The sequence below is a fragment of the Sinohyriopsis cumingii genome, chromosome 5 (genome assembly GCF_028554795.1).
Source record: "Sinohyriopsis cumingii isolate HCF-2022 chromosome 5, ASM2855479v2, whole genome shotgun sequence".
NCBI lineage: Eukaryota > Metazoa > Mollusca > Bivalvia > Unionida > Unionidae > Sinohyriopsis > Sinohyriopsis cumingii.
In genome coordinates this window covers 53826069-53836401 of record NC_142965.1, presented here as the reverse complement: position 1 = coordinate 53836401, position 10333 = coordinate 53826069, and positions in this window count along the sequence as shown.

Below are 10333 nucleotides of genomic sequence, written 5' to 3'. Positions count from 1 at the left end.
ACAGCATATTAACGGATTTTTGTGCATATCCCTTTAACAGCATATTAATGGATTTTGTCTATATCCCTATAAGGGCATATTAATGGATTTTCATTTATAACCTTTAATGGTATATAATGGCTTTTAATACATATTCCATTAACAGCATATTTATCAGTTTTCATGTATATATCCTATTAATAGCATGTGTTGCATTAACCATAATTAAGGGAAAATAAGGAATCTTAGAAAACAGGATTGAAATCAGCTTCAATTTAGAACTGTAGCATTATGTGAAAGAAAAATATAGTGAAAGTGTTAGTTTTCATTTGTGATGAAAATTAAGGAAAAATAAATGATCACTTTATTGCATATTTTAGATTTTTGAAGAATAATCAAACATTTTACCCTTTGACCTTTGAATAGGGATGAAATGATACAACTGTGCTGTATATTGTTATAATTCAAGATATACAGTCTACGGTACAATACATTATCAATACACTTCAACTTGATGGTCTTTCCATCTTTAGAAGGTCTGTCAGTGGCAGGTGGTGTCCTTTTATGTGTTGATGCATTGGTTGCAGTGGCAGTATTCAGATCACAAAGAGACATAGCATCTCTTTATGTGCCATTCACATTCTTGACAAGATAACAAAAATACTTTCTAATAGACTACCAGTTAATTGTCAGTTATTTTAAGTAAACATTTTAGATTATTTCAGGCTGAGCCACTTAGTCAGATGTATGGCTCATCTTGGCCACTTGACCCTTTGGTTTGCACTTCATGAATGCTTTCACTTGAACTTCAAAGACATTACAGTGTTATTTTCAAAACAGAAGAAATCTTGCAGTTTCCTTGTGTAAAAAAATCTCAACTAGAACAAGTCTCGGTGTGGGAGTGATGAAGAATACCAACAAAATCTGTCACATTGTACTTCCATCAGATGCAAAACACCTGCTGCAGCCACAAGCACTTGATTTTGTTAATGAAGAAGGAAAACACCCACTCTCCTGTAAAAAAAAAAATATATGCAATGTGACAAACTCACGGGTCGAAATCTACCTCCTCACTGATTCTGTATTAATTTTATTTATCCTTTCAGCAAGTTCAGTCACTACTTAAATATCTCAACATAAAAAGACATTCCAATTTGACAGATTATTAAATAACCATTTTTGCAAGAAATTTCTTTGTTGCTTTGCCAGTACTTCCTTTGTGTCATGCATGGAATAATCTAAAGTAAGGTCTGATGTTGGTTATTTTTTACCCAGGACCGGAACGAACAATAACTACCAATCAGAGTTAAATGTAACATATTCACTATGTGACACACTATAAGTGTAGAAGTGTAGAAATCAAATTAGACCCAAGTAGACAAGATAGGAATCAACAGAGTAACTTTGCATAAAAGTGGTTAATAAGTGATGAGTAAAATACTTCATTATACACCAGGAATACATTCAGAATGTCTCCTTTATGCTAAACATAAAGTTGAGGGAAGATAATTAGAATGGACTCAACGAAATTATGGTGGGGGAGCATTATACACCATGTCACCTTGTGTTAATTTGTGCAACTGGGTTTGTCAATAGATTCATCTTTCTCACAGTAATAATGAGTGCCACCGCCTGCAGTATCAATTTCCGATGAATTCTCATTTTGAAGAATTAAAAGGTAAATGACTTAAATATTCATGCTGCTGAATGTTAAAGTAGTTGTATAGGGTAAGTATTGCTTTGTATTGATTCTACACCTCTTGCATCAGTATGTGTAACGGTATTTCGAAAGTAAAAATATATCAATGAACTGTTTCACCCCTATCTTTGACCTCCATAATTCAGATCTGTTCCATCACTGATCAGTGTAAAACTTATTAGTCATATCTCGGAAATAATTCTGGCAACATTTATGTTCCTATCTTTCAGCATAACATCAGTTGCTATCTTGAGAAAATACAATGTTCATTTTTAAAATGGCTACGTGTCAGAAAGAAGTGAAACCAGCAATTTATGTATAATCAAGAATTTAGTTCATCAAATTACATAGTGGAAATTTAAGAGACACATACAGTAGTGTGAATTAAATTACAAATAATCTTCAATATCCTTTAAAAAATCCAAAAGTGTAGAATGTTCAGAATGAATTCCAATAGTTGTGAATGTCCGTATGTACCATAATGATGCAGTCCAGTGTTTTTTAATGAGTTCTCAATAGTGCCAAAATAATGTATTCATCCAGAGTCATTCCAAGGAATAATGTAAATAAATAATTCCTCTCAAATTATATCTAAACACAACTGTAAATTATGATTTCCAAAGACTGACCTAAAAAATGAACAAATTGTTTTACCAAGTCCTTATTTATACACATTTTCACTTGACCTAGATGTGGGTCATTTCAATGAAAAATTTAAATCAAATTTTAAACAGGTCTGTTTCTAGTATATTCTTTGCACATAAACCTATTTCTAACCTACAATCATGGAGAAAAAGTTAGTCGTGTAAACATCCTGTTTACAAATGACCATTATCTTGAAGTTCAATCTACAATCATGGACAAACGTTAAGCACTCAATATAGATATACATAACAATAATAAGCAAACAAGTTAGCCATTGACCTTTGACACATTAACCTTATCTGTTCCATCCCTGATCAGACAAAAAAATTATTGGTGACATCACAGAAATAATTATGCAAGTTTTATGTTACTGTCTTTCACCATAACATTGGTTGTTATGCTGAGGCACTGCAATGTGCATTTTAAAAATAGCTCATGGGGGATGGATTTACTTTGCATGTCTTTAAACCAGATTTGATATCTACTCCTTGGTTCTTAAATTGTAAACTATTATTTTTAAGTACTCTATATGGAAACATTTCTGAATATTTTGGAACAATTTGGCATTAATTAAAGTGAAGCTTTTCCTTAATGAATATTGTAAAAGGATTTTAAATATTTGCACCCCATCCGTTAGCAATAACATTATATTAATGCTTGATTCAGACGGACCCAAACTTTAACCCAGTTTCTGAGATTTTCAATATCGATAAAACTGTTTCCAATTTTTCTTTTTTTTATTTATTACTATTCGATTTTGATTAGAAATATACTCTAAACTCATATTTTGACTAAACCCCACACATGGCCACCATGACATTTTGGCCTTGAACAGAATTTCCAGGCTCATTTAATTCTTGTCTAATTCTTACATCCGTTTCAATCGCCATCTACCCACGAACGTCAGAATTTCCTACTTAAATTGGCATCATTGTATATTGATTGATTGACATAACAACAAATGGAACATCACCATAGATAATGGCAGCCCCTACCATCTGATCCAACGCGCCATCAGCAAATACCCTACCATCTTCATCTCGTGGCTGTTCAGAATCCATTACGTATATGTATTGATAAATCTTGGGCACAAACGCCACAGATGGTTAAATACCTGCGGAAATAGAGTCCATCAAACTGATTTTCATCTCCAGCGACTTATGATGTTCATGTTGCATATTTGAAAGATTCGTGAACGTTGCTGCAGTACGTTAGTGTTTCACTAATATGTTGCCGATCAATGAACAGTATTGATATTGTATCCATCACGCCTTTAGATTCAGCTAAGATGAATAAATACGATCCAGATTCACGTACATTTCAGATGTGAGGTTTAGGTGTCTCAGAGCCATCCACGTCAGAAAATAAAACAAATCGTCCATTTGGTATGCCGTCTATTTTCTTCTCTCTGTATCCTTCCTTTGCTGGTTGCTACATTTACGTCAATGTAATGTTCATTACAGCATCAACATCACTGATGTAGCCTTTGATAAAGGCGACCAACACACTAGAGTCTATGATTCCATGGCTCTCCATGATTTCGGCCAGGTTCGTCGCGATAACGCATCGCGACGTCAAAACAATGTCGTTATGTCCACGTTGGACGTTTTCAGTTTTTCAGCTTTTATCTTGAAAAATAACAAGCTCGTTGGGATCAACACCAGTACCAACCCATAGCTAACTAGATTAAATCGGCTTTGCTTGCAAACATGGTTAAAAGCACTTCTGCGTGGTGTTGGGTCACTGCGACCGTGCGTCCGTAAATGTCAACTGCATTTCGTGTGTACCTTAATCATATCTTCTAAGTAATAATTAAAATGAAGAGTGCATGCATTTCTTCAACAACAACATGTCCACATAGAACTTGCAAAGGCAGCGTTGGAGAAAGAAAAAAAAACTAGTGGCAGATAACTCTGACATCCAGAAAATTCGCTTGCAGTGACGGAAAAGCAGCCTTGTAGATAATCAACGACATCATGTGGCGGTGCAAGTCTCTACGAGTCAAAATATAAAGAAATGTTTAGCTGTTACCGCGTATGCGACCCAATCGTTTCAGGTCGGTTATTAAACCCAGGTTAACCATTCTGGCTTCCCCCATGCGGGGTATCATCGACGCTGGTTCATCAAACGTGAAGACCCCTCGAATATGTTTTAAATGATTTTGTCATCCGTGCGCTTGATCATTGGCAGAAACGCCTTCTCGGGACAGCGACGAATAGAAGAACTTAATCGTGGTAATTGTTTTACAGAAAACGTCCCCTAGTCTCTTATGTATTAGTATGGATATATTCCTTTGCGGATGAACATCTTGAACGTTCCATCGCCATCTGAGGAATAGGAACCGTATTGAGGTTGCTGACAATTTTTATTTAAGCTGGAATTTAGACAATACAGCGAGTCAATGAACTGCAACTGGCCCAGCCGAAATGTAAGGTATTTCTCCATATAGTTGGGAATGACTTATTGCCGTTGCGATTCTTTGCGCGGTTAAGTGATATCATACCCGTGCAGGGTAAGACTGTTTATTTTATTAGAGTAAATTCTCAGCTGTACATTTCATGCGTTGCGTGACGCAGTCTGTACCCGCCAACGATGTGGCAGTGATCGCCCACTTTTTCCTCTATGGAGATGAAACCTCCGTCACAGATCTAACAATGAGTCATAGTGTGAAACTCGCGAATGTCATAATGGATTACGATCGTGACTACGGGCGCGGTAGAATGTTGTCGGATCAACTTCGCTATAATTACTTCGTGAGATTCTATAAAAACTTCAAAAGAATCTTTGCCGCAATATAATATCGTCAAGTTCGACATTTTCTTTTTAGAAAGTTTGTTGTTTGGATTGAAAGTCAGCAGTGATAAATCCCAGTGACACGAAGATTACGAAAGCAACAATTAACTCCCCAGGTTGAAAGTATGCATTTTATTTAAAGATTAATTTTTGGGTTTTCGCTAAAATCTATGTTCTTTTTTTTTTTTTTTTTTTGTAAGCAGAACAACTTTTATGTTGAGCACAAATGGTCTGATAGACAATATAGGGTAATGAGAGCAAGTTTTTAACCTCCCAACCGTCAAATAAATTGTGGGTTGTCTATATAAAGTTTCATTCGCCAATTAAATATGTGCGATGGTTTGTTTAAGTCGTGATACGCGTGCGTAAAGAAAAATTTGCTGGAAATCATCCAAGCTTATATACATGCTGTTTTGTTTACAGTACATTTCATCCTTCGGATTCCACCCCTTGTCCATATGGTAGATTAGCAAAAAACTGGGGGAGGGGTCATTATTTGTTATTGTTGGAACTACGAAATGATTTATGGCCATTATCTGAATTAGAGATTTCTGTTTGCAAATGAATACGTATTTCAATGAACAAAGTGGATCACTTTAGTGAATCAGACGGTTCGAGAATTACTCGATAAACATGAGAACAATTCGAATAAGCAAGACAAATCACTGTAAATTAGACTAACAGTGAAAACTATGAACCAAATGTATGGAACACTACGTTTCCGGAACTTACAATTATAGTGCAAATGATGAATAATAAGTAACGATCGTGCGAAAATCGATTCCATAGGCGAGAGGTGCACACCCTGAAACGAAACTGGTGCTTTTAAGTAAAGTATATGATGCTACTCTATTTTGATGAAATTAATACAATTAAATAAACAATGTTGAATCCGACTCAAATGAGGTACTGCACCTTAGAAGAAAGATTGTGATTTGAAGTTTAGTGACAATATATCAAAAATTGTAATGAGGTGAGAAGTAGCGTCAAAAATGACTCTCTAGCAGCAGTGAGACAACTTTACGGCCAGCATCTTGAAAGTTTGACCCACTGGCATCAATGAGAATTTAACATTATTCTTGAGGTTTAACAAGACGGCCCTCTAGTGTTGATGGGACTTTAACATTAATCCAAAGATTTAACATTAGTTTAACCCACTGGTGTCAATGGAAATTTAACATTATTCTTGAGGTTTAACAAGACGGCCCTCTAGTGTTGATGGGACTTTAACATTAATCCAAAGATTTAACATTAGTTTAACCCACTGGCATCAATGAGAATTTAACATTATTCTTGAGGTTTAACAAGACGGCCCTCTAGTGTTGATGAGACTTTAACATTAATCCAAAGATTTAACATTAGTTTAACCCACTGGTGTCAATGGAAATTTAACATTATTCTTGAGGTTTAACAAGACGGCCCTCTAGTGTTGATGGGACTTTAACATTAATCCAAAGATTTAACATTAGTTTAAACCTCTGGCGTCAATGGGAACTCTGAGAATTACACTAAGACCAGGGGATTCGACTACTTCATTCCGAATATTTCAAGACCAATATAGTTTTATCTTATGAAAATTCACAAACACGTGAAAAACTGGACTATACAAATGGAAGTTCCGCCAGGTAGGTTCATTGTTTGAAATCATTTATTGGGGCTCAACGTATTTCCGAATGTATAAATTATTAGTTATACCCTTGGCTCGGGAACAGTTTTTATATGTTAAAAAGAGAAATGATTTTCTGGAAAAGCCGAGTAAAATTAAACTTCCTGAGAAATATATTCTCGTTACAATAGAAACTGAATACCTTTACATTAACGTTGAGCATGATCATGTCATGCTTGATAATCCGGATGGATATCGACCGATGATGACATTTTTAAGTGAATGAAAATTCGTCATTAGAATAACGACTTTCTTTTTAAAAGAAAAGGCTCATCTCAAAGAAAGGTACTGCTTTTGAGAAGGGGATTGTTCCATCTTATGGAAACATTTAAAAAACCGAATAGGACTTTTAAAAATACATTTGTCATGGTCCAATGGCTACCATGTTTCTATGTTAGATTCTTGCTGATATTTACTTCCCGTCCGAGTCTTACCAAGGACTTATAAAATGGTACGGTAGAGGGGGGCAAAACGCACCATTTAACAACTTTTGGTAATTTATGGCATGATTTACATGATTGTGTTCAAAACTGGACAATTTATTTACAGGATGCTTTACGTCTAACATAATGGAATGATGTTTGGTTAAAACGAAGAAACTATTTACGAGAAAAATGAAAAATGGTAAAACTTTATAAAGGGGCATCTTGCCCCTATGGTGGGGCAATAAGCCCCCTCCGGGGCATTTTGCCCCACAATGCATTCGACATCTGTAAAAGTCTGTAAAACTACAGGGATACTGTTGAACTGCAAAATCACGGATTATTCCTATATGGACATTTTATATATGGCAAATATGCTAAAACTACATACTGCTGCATCATTCAGATTAGCACAACAATGGGGATAAGCAGGCAGCTACAATAATGCTCAGATCTAAATAGTACCTAATTTCCATAATCAATGAAGAAAAAGACAAAGCCCAAAAGTCGTGAATGCTCCTAGAAAATTCTTTATTCCTCACATTTAGCACAGAAAAATTGCATACTAAGGGTGGTGCCACATGATTAATGGCACCACCTGAAACATTTCTTGCACTGCGACCAGGAATCTTCTATTAAGGGATCATCGCTTCCTCCATACTCAGATTCGCAGTTTCCACAAATGTTGTCTTTATTGTATGTTGTGTTTGCTGACAAGGCAAGATCATGTTTAGCAACTGACTTTGGACCCGAAGTTTTTTTTTTTCCTTTTCATGGTCCTCATTACAAATTGTCTTCATAGTCTTAGATGGTTTTCTACCTATCTTTTTGTCCTCTCTACATGTCTGTTTCTTTTTCGTCTGCATTTCTTTCTGTTTTGAAACTTTGGTTTCATTCCGTTTGCTCCAACTTATCTGTACAGTCATATAACGTTTGCCTTTTGCATTTGTTATCGTCTTTCTTTGCTTTTCAATAACCATCTATTTATATGGTAATGCTGTTAAGTTCATGGTTGATTCTGCCTTTCGCTTTCTTGTACGCTGGCTGTATATTCTAGGCTTTGGCGAAAGTTTAAGCAATATGTTCATAAATGCTGAATCGTCTGCACTTTTGCATTCTTTATCAGAAACCCCCAAGGTAACACATTCCGTTCTTCCAGCAAGAATAGCCTCGTCAAACATTTTCCGATTGCCTGTCTCCTCGACGGTGATAGCAGAGTGATGTGTTTGTTGATTATCAGGTGACTGAGTATAAATTGTTTGGTCTGTCTCTGGATTACCAGACCCATCCACAGTGGCTGAAAAACTACCAGTTAGCAGAAATTCAACGGTTTTGTTTGGTTCAGTCAATGTTTTTGCACTGTCAGAAATGATCATAACCTTACTAATCCTTCGTGGATTTCACAAAAGAAGTGAAATGTTCCAGCCATTACAAGAAAATATGACTGTCCACCCACTTGGGCTACACAAGCCTAGTGATCCGGCTGGTGCGCCATTCATCAGTGATGGAACCATTCGTTTACGTGGGTAGATAAATGCTGTCGGTGGAAAGGTACCGGCCGCATTCGTGGCACATGTTACAGCAATAGTTTGATCACGTTCACCCCTTGTAACTTTACCAACTGATCTAACAACTTTCGATGCAATGATGTTTACTGGCTTTTGGACAGTACTAATGCCTATTTCATCCATATTCCATATTCTGAAACCATCAGCACGTGTTGCGTCAAGAGATTCCTTATATACTTGGTAAAAATTAACTACCTGTGGCCGATTAAAGCCCACGGCTATGCTGACACTATTTGCCTCTGGAGCTCTGATGGCTAGATTTGGATGTCTTACATAAAGCCTTTCAGCCAAACAATACCTGCTGCAATGTCTTGAAATGGAGGGTTTTTATATTCAGATGAACCGCTAAGTTGTATGCCAAACGCCGTACGTCAATTGTGGTAAGTCCAAATAATGCCTTTTCCATGGACTGGATGTGCTCAGCTAGAAGTAACTCATAAGCAGGCTTGAAAACAGCAGTCTTGCTTTCCAGTTTTGACACTCCAGGTTAAGAAACCTTCAAATCTCTATGTCTACGCAAAGTTTTAGCTGGAATTCCATAATTTCTGGCAGCAGCTTTCAGTGAAATTCCAGAAAGAATTGCTTCAAAAGCCGCTTTTAGAGCTAGTGTCCCATAATTTCCTCAATCAGTTTTCCTTCTGTCAGTACGCACCATCTGCAAAAAAGTATAGAATAATTTTAGGCATATGAACGGTTAGTTAAAAAGTGTACAACATTTAAACAGTTATGGGGCAACACGCCCCCTATAGGGGGCGTTTTGCCCCAATCGTACATCATTGACAATTTAACAATAGGCGGAATTAACAACTGCTGCCAATCATGAAATATTATACATAATGCATCTCTATACTATGTTGTTGAAAAACATACATACCCTGTTTTCTTCGGGTAGTTTCAGTCAAAAATACTGCAAACAAATGGATTGAACATTTTTACAGGAAGATGCCAAGAAAGTAATATTCTTGCATAAAAACTATGCGTGCGGCTGCATCCAACAATGACCGCCATTCATAAGGCTTGTGTAACCTGGGCAATCTTGCTGTATAAAGACCAGGCCATTTTCTAGCGCGGGGGCGTCAGGATGGCTTGGGGGCGTTTTACCCAACGGAGGCGTCTTGCCCCCCTCTACCCTACTAGCTTCTCGCTCGGCATTAAGAGGTTAGTGTTATGGCTGGTCGGACTGGTGTCAGGATAATGTAACTGGGTGGGACATGATTGTAAATATTTGCGACATAAATCCCCAGTGCTAGACATCAGCATAAATTGCATTACAGCAGACATCGTAATGATATGACTAAAATTGTTAAAGCTACGATAAAAATAAAAATAAAAAAACAAATACAGGCAAATGATATTTGCTTCATTTGGACCCAATCAGAAAAAGAACTTAAAGAGTTTCTTAACTGGATGAATAACTTCTATAAAACCGTATTTAACCATAATAGAACACTACTCGTATATCCTATTTTCCAGGTGTACTTCTCACTGTAATTGTAACTGTGTTCAAATGATCCGGATGCCAGTATGAAAGGAATACGATATAAGTAAAAAAAAAGGGAGA